We start from the raw sequence: 20,615 nt of genomic DNA on the forward strand, positions 1-20,615 counted from the left end.
CATTCGCGATATCTAGTTCTTTAGTTAACTCGCTCATTGGTGGCGATCTTTACAGAGGATATACTCCCTAGACGCTTCTCTCTGCCTGTCAATTCTCGCCCAATCCTCCACAAAGCTTTTGCGTTATCTTTTTGTGTGTAGATCTTTTGTTTGTAGTAGCTTTGCTTTAGAGTGGTGATTAACTTTTTAATTGTCACACAATATTGTTTATATGCATTGTTTAATTGGACATTACCGGGATCCAATTTTGATTGCTTATAAAGAATATGTCTTGTGTTAATAGACCTTACCACACCGTTCGTTATCCAAGGAGTACGCTTCCTATTCTTAGATGTAATTTCCCTCTTGACAGTTGCCTTATCCCGCTGATCTTTGATTACGTCACTGATAAATTGTAAGGCATCATCAATGTCAGAAGGGACACTCGCGAAATTTTGTGCAGCAATGTTGTTAATGAATTTATTATAATCAATTATCATTTGGTAGCATTTGTTCTTATTGTGGATAGTGTTGTTTTTAACATTGGGAAAGTTTATCTGCAAGAAAACAGGACTATGGTCGGTAATTTTTGAATGAGATACAATCGACAACAAATTCTTGTGTGGTAGAGAAGTTTTTACTAAAATGTGGTCTAAACAACTTTTACTGTTGTTGACCACTCGAGTATAATCATTGATATGGGATTCAAAACCCGCAGAAGCAATCACGTCAAGATAAAGCGTGGGAATTACATGTGAACGCTTATACTTATGAATATCGATATTAATGTCGCCCATTATAAATTCATGCTATCTAGAACAATAAGCCTTAATGTAGGAATCTAAATTATTAATAAAATTGTATGGATTAAATGATGGTGGTCTGAAATAAATCTTTGAAAGATACCAGAAATATTTTGATCGACGTATAATTTGTTTCGGACGTTATTTTTAATGGAACGACAAAAATATGCGTCACCAACAGAACTCAGTTTGAATTGAACAATTTTGTATAGATGTTGTATTGAAAATTTTCCGCATGCAGAAACCGAAAGGCACAGATTGATTTAGCTCTTCCTGCTAATCGCATTACCGGTTAACACAACGCAAACATTGTATCAGTACCGTGACAACATCCGACAGGTTTATTGAGCCCACTTTCATCCCTTGATTTAATGTCCGATTGACGCCCCTCTTTACGTCCGCGCCCAAAGTTTGTTTTATCGATTTTAATCCCAGTCCGGTAATCGGTACTCCTGAGACTTTAAAGTTCTACTTCCACATAACTATATAATCGCATCAGGGAGGGTTTCGTCCGGCACCGATCAAATTCCTGCAACTTCGGAATCTATTTAAGCTTGGTCGATTAAGGCCCTTCGCGAAGACGCGACTTGAATCGACCAAAAGAAACCAAAACTAAAGGTAACACAAAGAAAGCCGCGCTGTCACTAATAATATTCATCCTACATGAAAAATATGCCCAAAGCGATACGTATACAGTTTTAGACTTGTACGAAAAAAAAAAAAAACCAACGAGGGCTGTTTTATCCGTTTGAACAATACCCGCTTCCTTTTGTACTTCCGTTGTCTCGTATTTGTGTGAACATATGGCGACAGCGTGTTCAAGAAAGAAGTAATTCATTACCTTTGTAAAAACTAAAAAGGAAGTGTGATACGATGTTCGAAAGTAAACAAACATTCTTTACAGTGGTTTTTCCATTGACTGAAAATATAAAGAGTATTCATTGCAATGGAGAATTTTGAACGACACTCGTGTCTATACTTTGCGGACTTGGCTACAGGTAGACGTGAGTAGTATACGGGAGAGTCTTCGAAGGAGAAAGAATTCAATATTCGCCGTCTGAGAAAGAGGCGACAGCGCGACCGGTACGATATCCGAAATGCCCGGGAGTCTTGAAAGAGACAAATTCTGTCGTACATCTGACATGTCGGCCATCGATACCCTGGAGTTTCACTCGCCCTCTTTTGGACCCCTCGAGCGATGCGCGTCTGGGAAATCCGAAAAATTCAATTACGCTTCATCTCAATGCTCCCGGACCAACCCCCCCAAGTTCCCGTAAAGACTCCAGCCCGTTTTCTGAATATTACAGGATGGTACATTACTTATTCAAATCGGGAGTCATATCGCCTGCGTTTGCTTAATATTTATGAAGGGACAACTTCAAACACGCTTCTGAGTAACGCCTACGTATATTTTTAATTTGACGGATAAAGATTTTTTGGGAGAATTTTCTTGAAATAACTCAAACTTTATGTATTAATACAATTTATGTGTCAATATCCTATGATTAAATTATAAGACAAAAAGATTAAATTAAAAATAATATATCTATGGATCAGTATCGAAATGTCTTTAATCTTCAGAGATTATTGTTAATTTGAGGATTTATCGCGTTTAGACCAAATCTTACTTAATAATTATAAATAATTTAAAGAATTTTTAATAAATTCCAATTTTCCTGTATATAAGGTAACGGGAAGGTTTTAGGCTCGTTACTACCATCTTCTGGTTATGCTATCTAAGGGATTATTACCACAGTTACGGCTATTTTACGCGTTCTGATTTTCTAGTAGATGGGTTTATCTATAAGATAAATTTAACTAAAAGATGGTAGTAATGGACCTTAGTATAGTAAAATTTTTAAAAATATTACATCACTTTTTGAATTCGAAGTTTTCAATACAGGTGTCTCAAAAAAATGTACTCACACTTTAACTGTCGGTAACATGCTGCCTTTTTTGTATGGCAGGTGTAATTAATTAATCACAGCGTGGCAGGAAATCAACTCATTGTTAGGTTGGAACAGAGAAAGTTTGTCCTGAAATCCAACACGACGGACCATTGATAGCATCAAAGACAAATTTGAAGCAGGTGTCCAAAACGTCGACAAGAAACATTCTGGATGATCACGGACATCCACGAATCCTGGAAAAGAAAAGCATGTGCAGGAAACACTCCTTCGATCACCACAGAAATCTCTTCGACAAACTGCTCGGGAAACCCACATCTCAAAAGATTGCGTCTATCGCATCATGAAGCATCTGTACTGGAAATGCTACATTCCAACTGTAATCCATACTCTCAACGAAGACGAAGAGTTTAATTCTGTGATGAGGCATCCTTTAAATTGAATGGCTCCGTTAATTGCCATAATTGCACGTACTTGAGTCTTGTAAATCCCCATGTAATACTTGAATATCATGTAAACTTACCAGGAGTAACAGTGTGATATGGAATACCCGCAATGGACTTCATAGGATCATTTTTTTAACGGAACTGTCACTGGTGAGAGATACCTCAACTTGCTTCAGGAGTTAGTCGGTCCACAAATTTCAGAGATCGATGCAGCGATTTCACCTCGATGCAGCTTTTCCAGACACATGGATTGGACGAAGGGGTACCATTGAATAGCCTTCTTTTTTTATCGCACCAAACTAAGAACAATCGATGCATTGAAATTGGAAATTGAAAGACAATGTCGCGATATTCCCAAAGACCTGTTTCGTAACGTTTGCGCATTTGCAAAATCAATTTGAACATTTGCAAATATGATTCTTCAATTACATTTGTCTTCTGTATTCAAAACCATTCCATTTCACTCTATGTTCATAAATATTGTTTTTCTCCTCACGTGTGAGTACATTTTTTTGATACACCTTGTATTTAATGGAGGAGGATGATAGAGGTTAATTAAACCCTCCCTAACTACAAAAGATAAAAAAGGCATTACACATAATGAACAAACAATGTGCAAATAACAATCTACATTAATGTATAGTATACAGGCTGTCCCGCAACGATTGTACAAAACTGCATCAGCGTATTCTATGATCAAAAATAAACAAAAAAAGCCTAATAAACATAGGTCCGAAAATGGACCATTTTCGAGATATTCAAAGATTTAGTTTCATAAGTTGATATTGTTAACATCATGAATTTAAATTTGTTTTTATAATAATTAAGTCGTTACTATGATTACGATAAGTTGTCTAATCAAAAAAAAATAATAATACTTCACGAAATTATTATTTTACTATTTAATTTAATAAAACTATTAAGTATGGCTCCTATTAATTACTCCAAGGAAGAGATTGCGGATATGGTGTATTGTTACGGACTAGCTGATGGAAATGCGTCGTTAGCAGCTCGTCATTACGCGCAAAGGTTCCCGAACAGACGATTGCCTAATAGTCACACCTTTAGCAGACTATTTCTCAGATTAAAAGAAACGGGAAGCGTAACCCACAGCCATTCCACGGAGAGACATTACACAAGGCCGGTGGAATTAGAAGAAGCAGTTTTGAGAAGAGTCGATGAAAATGCCTCAACCACCATTAGAAGAATTTCTGCACAAGAAAACATTAACAAAACAACCGTTCACCGCATTTTAAGGGAGCAGTTGCTTTATCCTTATCATTACAACACCGTTCAAGCTCTAACAGAAAATGATGGCGAAAAAAGAGAGATTTTTTGTAGGTGGGCCATACAGGAAGAGGTCGACTTTCCCATAAACATTGTATTTACGGATGAAACAACATTTACTCATAGCGGAATTTTTAATAATATTCATAATGCGCACGTTTGGAGCGATGAAAATCCCCATGCAATACTAGAAACTCATCATCAGTGGCGATTCAGTGTTAATGTATGGGCTGGAGTTATAGGTGATCAGTTATTAGGTCCATTTTTTCTTCCAAAGAGATTGACAGCCGATGCCTACATACATTTTTTACAAAATGACCTTACAGAGGCATTTGATGAATTACCTCAACAAATTCTAGAAGATTGCTACTTTATGCACGATTATGCACGCGCTACTCGAGCATACTTAAATAACAGATTTGGCAATAAGTGGATTGGCCGAGGAGGGCCACCTCGTTCACCAGATTTAAATCCGTTAGATTTTTGGTTTTGGGGACATTTAAAACAAATTGTTTATTCTGAAGACGTTCAAAATGTGCAGCATTTGAAGAATAAAATTAGTAACGCATTTGACACAGTAAAACAAATTCCTGGTATCTTTGAACGCATTAGAAGTTAATTTAGAAAACGTATCCGTTTGCGTTTAGAAGTAAATGGTGCGCATATTGAACATTTATTATGACATGAATCTTTTCCAATTTGTTAAATATTCGTTGTTTTTATGCTGGTTGAACGATTTTCTTCGACAATCTTTGTTACTTGTTTTGTTAAATTATTAATGAACTGTATTAATTAACTTATTATTTATTAAACTTTATCTTAACCATCGTAACCATGGTAATCATATAATTACTGCATCTAAATCGTTAGAATTAATGATGTTTATAATAGGTCAGCTTATGAAACTAAAACTTTGAGTATCTCGAAATTGGTCCATTTTCGGACCTATGTTTATTAGACTTTTCTTGTCTGTTTTCGATCAGAGAGTACGCTGATGCTGTATTGTACAATCGTTGCGGGACACCCTGTATAAGGTAACGGGAAGGTTTTAGTATAGTAAAATTTTTAAAAATATTACATCACTTTTTGAATTCGAAGTTTTCAATACAGGTGTCTTAAAAAAATGTACTCACACTTTAACTGTCGCTAACATGCTGCCTTGATTGGACGAAGGGGTACCATTGAGTAGCCTTTTTTATATCGCACCAAACTAAGAACAATCGATGCATTGAAATTGGAAATTGAAAGACAATGTCGCGATATTCCTAAAGACCTGTTTCGTAACGTTTGCAACATCAATTTGAACATTTGCAAATATGATTCTTCACTTACATTTGTCTTCTATATTCAAAACCATTCCATTTCACTCTATGTTCATAAATATTGTTTTTCTCGTCATGTGTGAGTACATTTTTTTGATACACCTTGTATTTAATGGAGGATAGAGGTTAATTAGACCCCCCCTAACTACAAAAGATAAAAAAGGCATTATACATAATGAACAAACAATGTGCAAATAACAATCTACATTAATATATAGTATACAGGGTGTCTCACGTAACTGGTTCGTTAGAACTTTTTCAAGTTCCACTATTCCTAGAGATTTGAAATTTTGGTAGCATGGGTTGTTCATTCGGAACTTTCGATCTAAAATATTTTCAAGATGGCCGCCACTTTCGGTCTACCGGAAGTAGACCATAACTTCGCTATTTTAAATGGAATGTTATAGTTTTTATTACACAATTTAATTGTACGTAAAAAAATAGGTTGACTTTGATAAATATTATTGGTACCTAGCGTTTTTCGTTTTCGAGTTATTTTGGTTTTAAACTTTTTTTGGTAAATTTCAACATGCTCTTTAAAAGTCCATATCTCAGCCAAAGTTCATTCAAAAAAGATCTACTTTGGCACGATTACTCTTCAGATGTTGTCAAATAGATTGTCATTTGTTGCATCGGAGTATCTTATACAGGATGGTCAAAAATAGAATTACTGTTTCTTCATATTCAATGGCGAGAAAGTCGAAAATTTTAAATGGAACGCCCCATATTTTTTTAGCCTATCAGAAAGAGAGTTTAATTGTCTACAAATTACCTATTACCTAAAACATTCCCATACCTATTTATTGTAGTTTGCCTTATATTGCGAAATTTATTAAAACATGCACGAAATGCAGGTTTTTTTATTAGAAAGCTATGGAATTTTGACAGTTTTTTATCCATGTTTGTATTATTGTTGTCATTAGTTACATTTGACGACGGGTGTAAGTTATTGAACATCATGGTAAATTATTCCAGCGCCGATATTTGAAATTTATTTTGTATTGATGGCGAATGTAATAAACTTTCGCACAAGACGTGTCGATCACTTAATGAGAGATGCCTAACAAACTTAACGCCCATCACAAGGAAAAATTTCAAAAAATTGATAAAGAATTTATTAGTTCTGGATATATCGAGACCAAAAGAAATCGCATATTTCCGGTCACCAGTGATGAAGACAACGAAATAAATAATTTAATGTATTTTATTGCATTTCCAAATTCAATTTAATAACAAATTTATATTATAAATTTATGTTTTTATTCAAATCTAATTTTTGTCCTTAACTTTTTGTTCTAATAGTTTCATTTATTTGATCTTCTGTTTGTTATTTTTGGTAAGTAAAAGCTAGTAAACTAAAAGATTACCAATCGTAGTTAATAGTACAAATAATAATAGAAATAAATTAAACAAAAAACTGTCAAAATGTCATGGCCTTCTAATAAAAATACAAACGGTTTCCAGCATTTTCTGCATGTTTTGATAAATTTACGAATATGAGAGAAACTACAATAAATAAATATAGGAATGTTTATAGATAAATTGTAGAGCATTAAATTCCCTTTCGTGTAGGCTAATAAAATATGGGGCGTTCCATTTAAAATTTTCGACTTTCTCCCCATTGAATATGGAGAAACGGTAATTCAATTTTTGACCATCCTGTATAAGACACTCTGATACAATATATGACAATCTATTTGAGAGCATCTGACGAGTAATCGTGCCAATTTAGAGCTTTTTTGAATGAACGTTGGCTGGGATATGAGGTTTTAAAGAGCATGGTGAAATTTGCCAAAAAAAGCTTAAATTCAAAATAACTCGAAAACGAAAAACGCTAGGTACCATTAACTTTTATGAAAGTCAACATATTTTTTTACGTACAATTAAAAGGTGCAAAAAAAACTATAGCATTCAAAATATTTTAGATCGAAAGTTCCGACTGAACAACCCATACTACCAAAATTTCAAAACTGTACGAATACTGGAACCTAAAAAAGATCTAACGAACCAGTTACGTGAGACACCCTGTATATAGTACAGATTATTTGTTATTCCGCTCTTTCAGCCTAATTCTTGTGTCTAAGCTACGTGCGTGTTGGGAAAGTGCTCCCATTGTGATCGGACACCCTACGGATGACTTTTTATTTATTGTCCTTGGGGAACACAAAGAATATATCTCATGTCAAAATGTTGTGAAGGCCGACAACAGGCTTAGCTTCTAAATAAAGACGGAGAATGACCTTTATTTATATATGGCCTTCAGGCAGCTTTTAGTATTCCAAACTAAGCTGCTTATATTATATATCATTAATTTGACCATTATTTGTAGAGAAAGATTTCTAATAATCATAAAATTTAGTTTTAAGTATGCTGTAATTATCTATCACAATGAATTAAATTTATATTGATTTGTTAAACCCAGGTGATTAATTCGGTATAGATTACCAGGAAATTAACATTTCTATTTGAACCGAGTCGAACAAGAAGCAATTTATTACGGCAACAATTCAGTGTTAACCATGGACAGAGTTCGGATCCGGTTGAGCATTATTGTTTCGGCAATTGTTATTTAAAATCAATTACAATCCGAGCGTGAATAACCATTCGGCGGAGGACGTTTATATCAGACAATGTAACTATCTCTGCGTGTGGCAAACAATTCACGATCCAATATAAAGCACACCCTGATGACTGCAATCCTCTTAACAAAAATTACCGGAGCAGCTTATTGCTCCATTTGCAGTAAACCCGTTTTCCACTGTTGCATCTTATTACGTTCGTAAATTTGGTCTCCAGAGCGAACGGAAATTTGAGTTACAAAAAACAACAAAAAGAGGTGCATTAAAAACACTAATTGGGATTGTTAGCTGTTGCTTCGGTTACAATGGGTTCGTTAGGTATAACAAACCCGGTTGTGTGTGCGCCAACAACCACGTAACAGCTTTTTCCTATTTTCCGATTTTTGTTAGTTGAAAACAAAATCTCATCAACTCTGTATATATCCCTTAGGCAGTAATAAAAACATTTGGAAATGAAATGCTCTTTTATCGTCGAATTCGTTCAATCAATGTTGGAATACAACAAAGAGATTAACACTGCTAATGACAGATTAAAATTTATATTCGACCTCAATCGGAAATGTGCTAACGAATTTTATTTTAATTAAGTGCAAAATCCATCTGAACGACAATATATTTAATTGACAATAAATGGAAAATACAGTGATGATAAAATTTTATTACTGCACAATATTCATTGTTAGTAACATTTTTTTGTTGTACTAAGATCAATAATTATCTATAGAAAAATTATAGATATTTATTGTTTTCTTTCTTTTTCAGAAAATTTATGCGAAAATAATACGTTTATACCGAATAGTTCCTGTACAAAAAAATGTAAGTTGCATGAAAAATAAATATTTATTTAAATTATAAATTTTAGGCATTGAAAATTGATACGGTTCATATTAATCGCACGGTCCTAATAGTTATCAGAGTATAAAAAAAGTATTTAATTTTTTTTTTATCTTTTACGATCCAGTTGTTAGTTTTTATCTAGATATTGCAATATAAATTTAAATGTTTCAAACCAGAAACATATATATATTTAGATTAAATTCTATCCCCAAAATAGGCAATAACTTTTTATCTACTCCGTTACACATTTTTTTTCAGAAAATAAACCAGGTATTATATTGGAATTTATATTCATCCAATACAAAACTGTACGTTCTCTTTTTATGCATTTGAAAACAACGAATTTTTTTACACGTTTTTACGCATCTTTAAACCGTTAAACACTCATATGAACGTAAAGGGCCATACCATAACCCATAAATAATATGTGCCGGTTGACATAGGCTGCATTATGAGGCGTAAGTTATGTTACCGACTCGACGTTCCGTAATTAATTGGTAGAGGAGCGTTCGCAGATTTTAAAGCCGTATTTATCGGGCATAAAGTGCAATTTGTAACCGTTCCATGAACTACTTACGTCCCACAAAACGTTCGATAGTTTATCGGGGCATAACATTACTCGCCTGCGGCTATTAGCCAATTACGGACCATTTTATAGAGTACATATTTCAATTATGTATTGATTAACCTCTTTCAATCGATTCTCTTCATGACGAAATTTCATCAAATCTTTTAGTTATGCACATCTATTCGAAATTCAAACTCCTATACTAATTGCTATTATAAGCATTGTTGCGTGATGATGTTAGCTCTTTGTAGATGCGAAGTTACGAACAAGGAGACGAACGTATATCTAGTTAATAAGCTTTTAAGGTGAACGATGAACATGTGGTTTTCATTGTAACTACATTAAATATTCGAGAGAGAGTGAATGTTCTCTAAATGGAGAATCATGTTATAATGAAATGCAATTTTCGTTTAAAGGAACAAAGAGAATTTGAATTTAGACACCATATCTGGGATATCTGGGACTTGGTCACGAAATTCTTTGCATTTCGTCTATAACAGGATTTGTTGAGTTATTATCGTGACAATAAGATGCGTAGTGTGAGTAGTGACTTTACTTTTGAGCCTGTCTCAGCTAATTAAATTGAGAATTTATTATCATCCTTAAAATCAGGTGGTATTGGTTCTGATGGGATTTCTTTAGATATGATAAGGTTATGCTATCCTCGCATACTTGACGTTTTGTGTCACATATTTAATGTCTGTCTCCGGGAGTCTGTATTTCCATCTGCCTGGAAGTATGGTCTTGTAACTCCAGTGCCAAAATCTGTAAAAGTTCTGAAGGATTTACTGCCTGTAACAATACTTCCTGCGTTGTCCAAGGTACTTGAGAGAGTGATTGTTGAACAGCTTTGAGTCCACTTGAATGAGAATAATATTCTACCTGACAGACAATCGGGTTTCAGAAAACACTATAGCTGTGCTGCTGAACCTTGCTGATGACGTCTTTAGGTCTCTTGATGAGGGAAGGCAAGTAGTAAAAGTTTTTCTGTATTCTCCTCCGGATACCGCTTTTTTTCAACACTCTTGTAATTTTCACATTTTTGAAAAATTCTCCACGTTGATGCATCTGGAAGCAAAAATGTTACAGACCATTGTGTTAAGGGCACAATTTACTACAACTTTTGTAGTACAAGTTTTTCTGTATTCTGCTCCGGATACCGTTTTTTTTCAACACTCTTTAATTTTCACATTTTTGAAAAATTCTCCATATTGATGCATCTGGGAGCAAAAATGTTACAGACCATTGTGTTAAGCACAATTTACTACAACTTTTGTAGTACAAGTTTTTCTGTACTCTGCTCCGGATACCGCTTTTTTTCAACACTCTTGTAATTTTCACATTTTTGAAAAATTCTCCACGTTGATGCATCTGGAAGCAAAAATGTTACAGACCATTGTGTTAAGGGCACAATTTACTACAACTTTTGTAGTACAAGTTTTTCTGTATTCTGCTCCGGATACCGTTTTTTTTCAACACTCTTTAATTTTCACATTTTTGAAAAATTCTCCATATTGATGCATCTGGGAGCAAAAATGTTACAGACCATTGTCTTAAGGGCACAATTTACTACAACTTTTGTAGTACAAGTTTTTCTGTATTCTGCTCCGGATACCGCTTTTTTTCAACACTCTTGTAATTTTCACATTTTTGAAAAATTCTCCACGTTGATGCATCTGGAAGCAAAAATGTTACAGACCATTGTGTTAAGGGCACAATTTACTACAACTTTTGTAGTACAAGTTTTTCTGTATTCTGCTCCGGATACCGTTTTTTTTCAACACTCTTTAATTTTCACATTTTTGAAAAATTCTCCATATTGATGCATCTGGGAGCAAAAATGTTACAGACCATTGTCTTAAGGGCACAATTTACTACAACTTTTGTAGTACAAGTTTTTCTGTATTCTGCTCCGGATACCGCTTTTTTTCAACACTCTTGTAATTTTCACATTTTTGAAAAATTCTCCACGTTGATGCATCTGGAAGCAAAAATGTTACAGACCATTGTGTTAAGGGCACAATTTACTACAACTTTTGTAGTACAAGTTTTTCTGTATTCTGCTCCGGATACCGTTTTTTTTCAACACTCTTTAATTTTCACATTTTTGAAAAATTCTCCATATTGATGCATCTGGGAGCAAAAATGTTACAGACCATTGTGTTAAGGGCACAATTTGCTACTACTTTTGTAGTAAAAGTTTTTCTGTATTCTGTTACGGATACCGCTTTTTTTCAACACTCTTGTAATTTTCACATTTTTGAAAAATTCTCCACGTTGATGCATCTGGAAGCAAAAATGTTACAGACCATTGTGTTAAGGGCACAATTTACTACAACTTTTGTAGTACAAATTTTTCTGTATTCTGCTCCGGATACCGTTTTTTTTCAACACTCTTTAATTTTCACATTTTTGAAAAATTCTCCATATTGATGCATCTGGGAGCAAAAATGTTACAGACCATTGTGTTAAGGGCACAATTTGCTACTACTTTTGTAGTAAAAGTTTTTCTGTATTCTGTTCCGGATACCGATTTTTTTCAACACTCTTGTAATTTGCACATTTTTGAAAAATTCTCCACATTCATGCATCTGGGAGCAAAAATGTTACAGACCATTGTGTTAACTACAACTTTTGACAATGTTGATTCTTTTAGATTTCACTAAGGCTTTTGACATTTTAAATCATGATCTATAGCTGTCAATCGTTCATTACATTGGAATTAGTGGTGCGGCTGTTGAGTTGTTTCGGAATTATCTTCACGATAGGCGGCAGTTGGTTAGGGTGAATGGTATAATCTCGTCTTCTATGGCAATTGCGTCTGGTGTACTACAGGGGCCCATCTTGAGTTCCATACTGTAGCTTCTATCCGCATGAGTTACCGGATGTGTGTAGTCGAGTAATTGGTGAATTGCAGCAACTGTGTGCTCGCATTAAGCAGCATTCATTGCTGATTAATCATAATAAAACGCAAAGTATCTTGTTTACAAAAGGGTGCGTTACATGTTGATAGAGTTGACATTAATATTGATATTTTAAATTAGCCATTGATATTCGAAACTTGCGTTAAAAGCTTGGGTGTGGTGATTGATGAGCAGCTGTCTTTTTCTGGTCATGTGGGTATGCTTTGTGGTAGGGCATTTGGATGCGCTTTATGGTAAGAGGAATATTCTTTCTTCTGAATTGAAAGCGACTTTTGTGTGATTCACCAGTTCTTTCCCGTTTTAATTATTGTAGTGCTGTGCAAGTAGTTCAAAACTCTTGTTTACGTTTTATTTATGGTATTCATCTGTGTCTGGTTTATTCAGTGTTATTTCATGGGAAGCCTCCTTATTTGATTAATAAAATAAAGTTCAAGACTGATGTTTCAATCGTGTTCGTATCAAGTGGCTAGGGTGTGGAACGTGATCCCTGATCCGTGAGGTGTGCTGACTCTATCGCAAAATTTAGATCTTTAGTGTTGCAAAACAGGTATGGTCGACTACAGGTTTTTCGTGCTTGGTTAGTTTTGTTTTAATGGTTATTAAATTTAGTGCTCAGTTTTTTATTTTATTTTATATTTATGCATTTTTATTTTGTTTGTTTGTTCTCTTTTTGTTTCACGGTGGAAGTTAAACCAGATTTTTATCTGTTCTTTCACCATTTGTGCTAACATATTTAATTGATTTTGGTGTAATTATTATTTGTTTCCATTATTCGTATTAAAATAAAATAAAGAATTGCACTTTTTTTAATGGATAGTTATTATATTTTTGTTCTACCGGTTTCGACTCAACATAGAGTCATCTTCAGGAACACGTCACAATTTGAACTAAAGCCATGGTATTATTATTAAGCATTTGTTCGTGATTAATCGGCCGATTCATCACTCATCGCATCCGCCCATAATTGCGCATTTATTAAGTTTTTGATTTCCTTAATGTTTTTTAATCACGAACAAATGCTTAATAATAATACCCGGCTTTAGTTCAAATTGTGACGGGTTCCTGAAGATGACTCTATGTTGAGTCGAAACCGGTAGAACAAAAATATAATAACTATCCATTAAAAAAAGTGCAATTCTTTATTTTATTTTAATATTTAATTGAGTTATTATTGATTAATTTAATTATTTTATTGATTTGTATTTTTTTTTTATTGAATATTATGAATTGTATTTGTTTTTTTTTTGTTTTATTGTATCATGGGTTGGCACAATAAATAATTATTATTATTTGACAATTCCTCTGCCTTAGAGACCCATTTCCTAGTCTCAGCACAAAAGGATTACCGTTTGGAGTTGGATTATTTATATGTATACTATTTTTTCCACAACCTGAGGTTGAAATCGACAATTCCAACAAACGAACGGGGAAATATCGAAGTAAAACGATGCACTCGTCATCACCAACTAATAAACACACATTTTCCAAACACAAAAAATTTCTATATAAAGCGTACAATTCAACATCACTCTTTGTACTTTATTCAAACAACAAAAAACATTTTTCTAATCGAACGTACGTATAAAAAACTTTTAATTTCGAAAATATCAAGTTTAGTTGTCAATAGTGGTAAAATATTACCATATGTGCGGCGTTTAACGGACGGATTCTTCGATTTCAGACAGAATTACGAACGGATTCGTTGATCATTGTTCTCAACGTAATATAAAATCTATGAAACATGAGTAATGATAACGAAACAATGCAGGATAAAAATAATGTATAATCTATTATGGATTCATACTTATATGTAACTCAATGATCTTGTGATACAATTCAGATTGTAACATTATTAAGCTTCGCTATAAGCGTATCTAAACGGCAATAGCATTTCGAATTGCACGGATATGTGTCGATTATGGAACGGATTGGTTGGTCAGTGAGCGCGAATCGATGTTTCATGTAGCATTGTAAGAGACAACAAAGAGCTGAAAGGGCGTTACCAGGTTTTGGCCGACGTTGGGCGTTCGTAGATTGAATGACGCCCGAAACGTTGTTAAATTCCTGCTATTCGGTCCGTATTATGTGCGATACGCGGCTTCCTCCGCACCAGGATTCATTTATCCGAACGAAAAGTAATCACAAAGACTTCAACAATGAGGAACATTACGCCAAATCGTGTGAAATTATAAGTCGTATAGGAATTAATGATCGAAAAGAAGTTAAAAATGGTAAAGTATTAGATTGTATAGATTGGTGAATTGTAACTGTTCTGTGTATATTGGAAGGTAATCGTTAAACCATGGAAATGTTAACAAGGTCCCTTAGGCCGATTATGGCATCCCTTAATGTAGATATCGACTCGGTAGTGCCCAATCTACAGCGCTGCTACCAACGAGACCATGAGGTAGTTTCATGAAAACGGTGCTCGGAGAGAATATCGCATTAAAGCCCCCGCGGTCTGGTTTAAGTCCAGCTTTTTTCGCGTCGCTTTCAAAGCTTTTAGCCCGCGTTAGATCGCACTTACCTCCGGATAACAAAGTTGTTCCGCAAAAACAAAAGGTAATGAAAGGCGAAAAGCACGTTAAAATTTGAGCCCCCACCCTCATTTCAGTTAATAAAACGGCGAGTTTTTCCTGTTAAGTATGTCCAACACGTATGTGAGTGTTCTTAGATGGAATGGGACGAAAGCATTATTTCCGCAGACGACGTGTCGGGCGTCTCTAAACTGATGTGAGAGAAGGAACATTATCATAAATCCAATATGCAAGCAGCCCTCGAATTCATTCGAAGGAGAGGGTCTCTCGTACGACACTGTATAAATTTAACAGCCCACATTGGGTACGTGTAGTGTATCGTTGGCATGAATTTCTTAGTGTGTTTGGGCGACTTAATAATGAACCCTTGGGATACCAAAATCCGGTTATATTCCACTTAATTTCCTCCTTACACTTCCGAATCAGCTTCCACTCCAAATGTTTTTTTTTAAGAATGATGAAGTTGATTATTATGCTAATTTTAATACAAAATTGATATTCAATGGAACAATGTTCATCGTTCTGTCGATTCAGCGTGGCGAAACTATCTACATTCCAATTGTAAACTTGAAAGCGTTCTATGGACGAGATTGCAATAACAAAGCCGATACCGTCTTTAGAAGGGAAAGGTCTTGTTGTCGTAGAAGTTTGCGAACAAGTAATTTGCCGACTGTGGCATGGACATTCAAAGCGGTTTCCTCGGAAATTGACAAATATCGGACAAACACGCGACGATTGCAATTACAACGGTAGCTCTGCGGTCTTCGATAGTGTTACCAATCAGGATGGTGATGCATGAACACGAACACCCCGCGTTCGTACTAAATTTAGCAGCAACTGGTCGACCGACGCCGTCCAGCGGTTTACGATCGCGAATGTTTATAAATATTCCCGTTCCGTGTTAACTTCGTCGTTTATATCTTGAAATCTTATGATTGACTTCAAGGACTTTGCCTTTTTACTTTGAAATTTAAATTTTTAGATGAAAACATTCCAGTAACAATATTCATCTATACAGGGTGTCTCAGCGAGACCGGTCATTAGACGTTTCTGGGGTTCTGGCCAAACAAAAAATTTGAGAATGCAGACTTAAGTATTATCAATTACGTTCTCTTCATCTAAAATATTTTCAGATTTCTAGCACTTCTGGTTAAACCGGAAGTCGCCACCTACTTTATTTTTTTTAATGGAACACCTGTATATTTTTACATATTTGGATTTGTCTGTTTTGAAGGTATAAATAACTTTACTTTTTGCAATTTGAACTAGCAATTCTCGAGTTATTAAAATTTTTCTAGAAAAATTTGCTCCAGCGCACATTTGTTCAAAAAATCATAGAACACTCAATTTTTGAGATATCAATTTAGGATTCAGAACATGCTTAAACAACATGATGGAGTATGTTTTGGTGCCGAGAACGGCTGTCTAGATCGTTTGGTCACTTTACTATTACACGTTAATTTTTCGATATCGTGTACACTTACAAAATGATGTGTCTCTATTTTGGAATTTTAAAGCTCTTTTTATATTTCCAAAGATATTTGAAATAAAGTGTCCTTAATGATGGGTGAGAGCTTAGAACTGCCTTTAAAAGCAAAATAATTTTTATGTTCCGGTTTTGTCCTCTACAGGAGCTAGATCAAAGTATTAGTTCTTCAGTGCCAAGACGTAAGTGCTCGTCAATGTGTCTTTTTATACATGATTCAACTTCCTGCTCTCCTCTTTCCGCTATTCCTTCTTTCCAAACGTAACAGTATGAGGTTTTTGAAGAACCTGAATGGATGCCTTGATTATAGATAGAAAGTTTTCTTTTGTAGTAAATAATATTGGTTGGGAGCTTTGGCAAACTTAAAACCTTCTCCATGTCATAAGTTAATACTTCCAATTTGTTTGATTCAATAACACCTTTGAGGTCAGCGGCCATAGCATTAGCGAGCCTTAGATTGTAGCTCTAGATGTCGTTTGTGCTTATCTGTTAATTCATTTTTCGTATTTAAATCTACGTTGTTGTTAATTTTAGTATTCAGTGTATCGCAAATATTACAGCTGTCTTTAACGGGTGGCTTTCTTCTTAAATTAAACTGTTCATAAAATATCTTCTGACTATGAAGTCAAGCGAAGTTTAGGATTTCCCTCATCTAAACAAAGTTTGATCACTTTATCCAATGTTAAATCAGTGGCCAAGAATTTTGAACTGGTTTCAGTACGCGCATAATGCGAAATGTATGTAACTTCTTAATTTCACAAATCACTCTATTCATCGTTTCTTTTGGAATTTTATTCTTCTCTTCGCATTTCTTTCCGCGTTCATCGTTTAAATTATCGATTCTTAGTTTCTTTAATGCTGTATCCACTCTTTTAGAAGATATTTGGTATGCTATGATATACATTTGCCGGCAAACTTGTTCCTTGTCCAGGTGATATTCACGACTAAAATTTCTCTTGCTACTGTCTTCATTACGTTTCCTTTTTAATCTTTTTTCGTTAACAGTGGCGGCAATAAAACCAGTTTGCACATCATAAAGCTGAAGGCCTAAAAAATGATAGCTTTTGCCGATAGCTTTGTATTGCATTTCATGGGGCAATGGCAGTTGAAAACAATAAATTTTCTAGGCTCTTTAAGAATCCTTTTAACAGTGTAGTGTCTTTTATTTGAATTTTCTAATTCATTCCTGCTTTTAAATGTTTGACCAGGAAACTTATTTTTGCGCCCCTTTTCTGCTCTACCTTTTCTATTTTTCTGTTCATGCATCAGTTCTCTATTTCCAGTAGTTAAATCACATTCATCACTTGTGCTTGGGTTGAATTCACTTTCAGATTCTTCGAAATCTAAACCACTTTCTGGACGTTTTGGATGTCCTTATTTTTTCCTACATTTATATCTCTATCACTACTTTCTTCTTCCAAATCTTCAATTTCCTGGTTAATCAAAATAAAATGTAGTTTTACTGTTTTTAAAAACAAAACCTCATTATATCGTACCTGCACTGAATTTTCTTTCAACTCACATTCGCTTTTTTCATAGGACTTTTCCTTCACGAATTCAATTTACCGCGTATAACACAATCATAATAGTTATTTAACCAACAAGTCTATTAATGAAGGCGATTAATTATCGAGATATTTTAACGCGTGAGCGAGCGAAGCGAAGCGAACGCGTTAATTATTGAGATAATTAATCGCATTTTAATATACGAGTTAGTTACAATATTTTTCCGTTGACCGTCTTTTCAACAAAATGGAGAAAATCCATCGTTGAAAAATCTCCCAATTCTGTCACTGCCAAAATAATCTCACTTTTAATGTGTCATAATTTATTTTTGTAGTCTTACCGAATAGATATAGTGGTCGGTTGGGTCGGTATTACAAATTTCATTGGAGAATATTTATTAAATTGACTACTATTTAGTTCGGTCGGACTTTCTTAAAATCGTTTATTAATAGAAAATCGTTTATTAATAGGTGTCATTAATGAATGATTTTGTATACATTTATAAATCTTATAAATACACGGTCGACGGAAAAATGGATTTATAGAAATGGCGTTTGTCGCTTGGTTTTGTTTTGACATAATAGGGAAATCTTCTTTTATAGTTGTCGCTTGGTCCTTTGACCAGTCTTTTTGTGTGCCATTTTAAGTGCCAGTCGGTTTGGCATTTAAAATTAAGTTAACCCTTGGATCTTTTGAGAGTATTGCAAGAGCATAATTTCTAGTCGCTTGGTACCTTTAACTCAAAATTCAGAAAATGGCGCTTGGTTCCGTTTTGATAAGCGCTATCCAAATATCCATATGATATGTGTGCATTTTTCAAAAAACCCTAATTATCTCTCAAACTATTAATATTAGGTATGGGACATATCGGATATAAAAGATGTAGAATGAGACACCGAAGACGACTAAGAAATAAAATATGGGGGATGCCATTTAAAAAAATGAAGTTATGGTACTTCCCAATTTTGAAAAGTTAACGTGCCATAGTAAAGTGATCAAACGTTCTAGACAGCAGTTCTCATCACCAAAACATACTCCATCATGTTGCTTAAGCATGTTCTCAATCCTAAATTGATATCCCAAAAATCGAGTGATCTCTGATTTTTTGAACAAATGTCTGCTGGAGCAGATTTTTTATTTAGATTTGTTATTTATAAACCTTGAAAACAGACAAATCCAAATATGTAAAAATATACAGGGTGTTCCATTTAACACGTTAGCTGCCAAAGTGAATTTAATAGTCTTGCCAACAACGCCGTGTCCACCCATATGGGTGGACGTGGCAGCGAACGTGTTAAAAAAAATAAAGTTGGTGGCGACTTCCGGTATAACCGGAAGTGCAAGAAATCTGAAAATATTTTAAACGAAGAGATCGTAATTGATAATACTTAAGTCTGAATTCTCAAATTTTTATTTTCGCCAGAACCCCAGAAACGTCTAATGACCGGTCTCGCTGAGACACCTGTATAAATCAAGAATTATTTTGTTCCATACTTTAATTGCAACGTGACCGACAAAATTTCGGAAACATTTCCAACTTTTAATTGTACACACGCCGACTTTTACCTAATAGCACTAAAGTTCTAATTGCTGACTCGAACGCCTAAATGAAATAAAGGACTAATCTCAAGAGACTCGTAGCGATGACTTCCGATACGATTCAGAAACCGAGATCATTAAATCTTAATGTTTGTATTAGACGTAGAGAAGATATCGCACGTGGAAATCCCTTAATTGCTCCATTTCCCTTTACTTCCTTTCGTCTCAATTTTGGTTAAAATACTAATGACCATATGGTCTCGACAACTCTCACAGCAAAATGGAAAAGGTCGTGGGTTGACTGAACTTGTAATGTTCTCTGTACTGCGTAAGTTAAATTAATTTGGTTTTGTTCACGGCAAACAGGATGTTGAAAACGGGAAGTTGCGATCGTTTGTCTTTTAAATTTAACAGCAGCCAAGCGTGAAGTCAACTCTCTAATTAAATTCGAGCTATTATGAAAGATTCCATTACTCAATGACAAATAGAACTTCTTTACACACGTAAAATATGTCAAAAAAACTTATTTTTAGCACGACATTTGATAATTAATTAGATGTCTTCAATTCAATTCTAAAAGACGAAAAACTAAAAGAATAATTATCGCTCCAACTTTCCACATTCTCTTACATAATTTTGCTTGCCAAGTGTACACCTAAGTTTATGTTGACCTAAACGGCACATAATGCAACCCGTGTACAGAGGCAACGTAGCAGAGAAACCTTTTAGTCCCGGCTAAACCATGCAAGCTCAGCACTTTATCCGATCTATATGCAGCAAACTTTAAAACTAAATTATCAGATTATGCTTATATAATAACGGGCGACGCGATGGTCCGCCCAAGCAACTTTAGCTAACACTTAGCGGTCCAGTATGAGCGGACGTAAAACTTAAG

At 34.6% G+C, this 20,615-nt stretch overlaps 1 protein-coding gene across 5 annotated transcripts in view; it reads right to left on the reverse strand.

Annotated features, from left to right (window-relative positions):
* LOC111422118 (Neuropilin and tolloid-like) overlaps positions 1–20,615 on the reverse strand; it is a 198,194-nt gene that overhangs the window by 38,187 nt on the left and 139,392 nt on the right. The gene's annotated exons all lie outside the window — the stretch shown is intronic.

The sequence above is a fragment of the Onthophagus taurus genome, chromosome 7 (assembly GCF_036711975.1).
Source record: "Onthophagus taurus isolate NC chromosome 7, IU_Otau_3.0, whole genome shotgun sequence".
Taxonomy (NCBI): domain Eukaryota; kingdom Metazoa; phylum Arthropoda; class Insecta; order Coleoptera; family Scarabaeidae; genus Onthophagus; species Onthophagus taurus.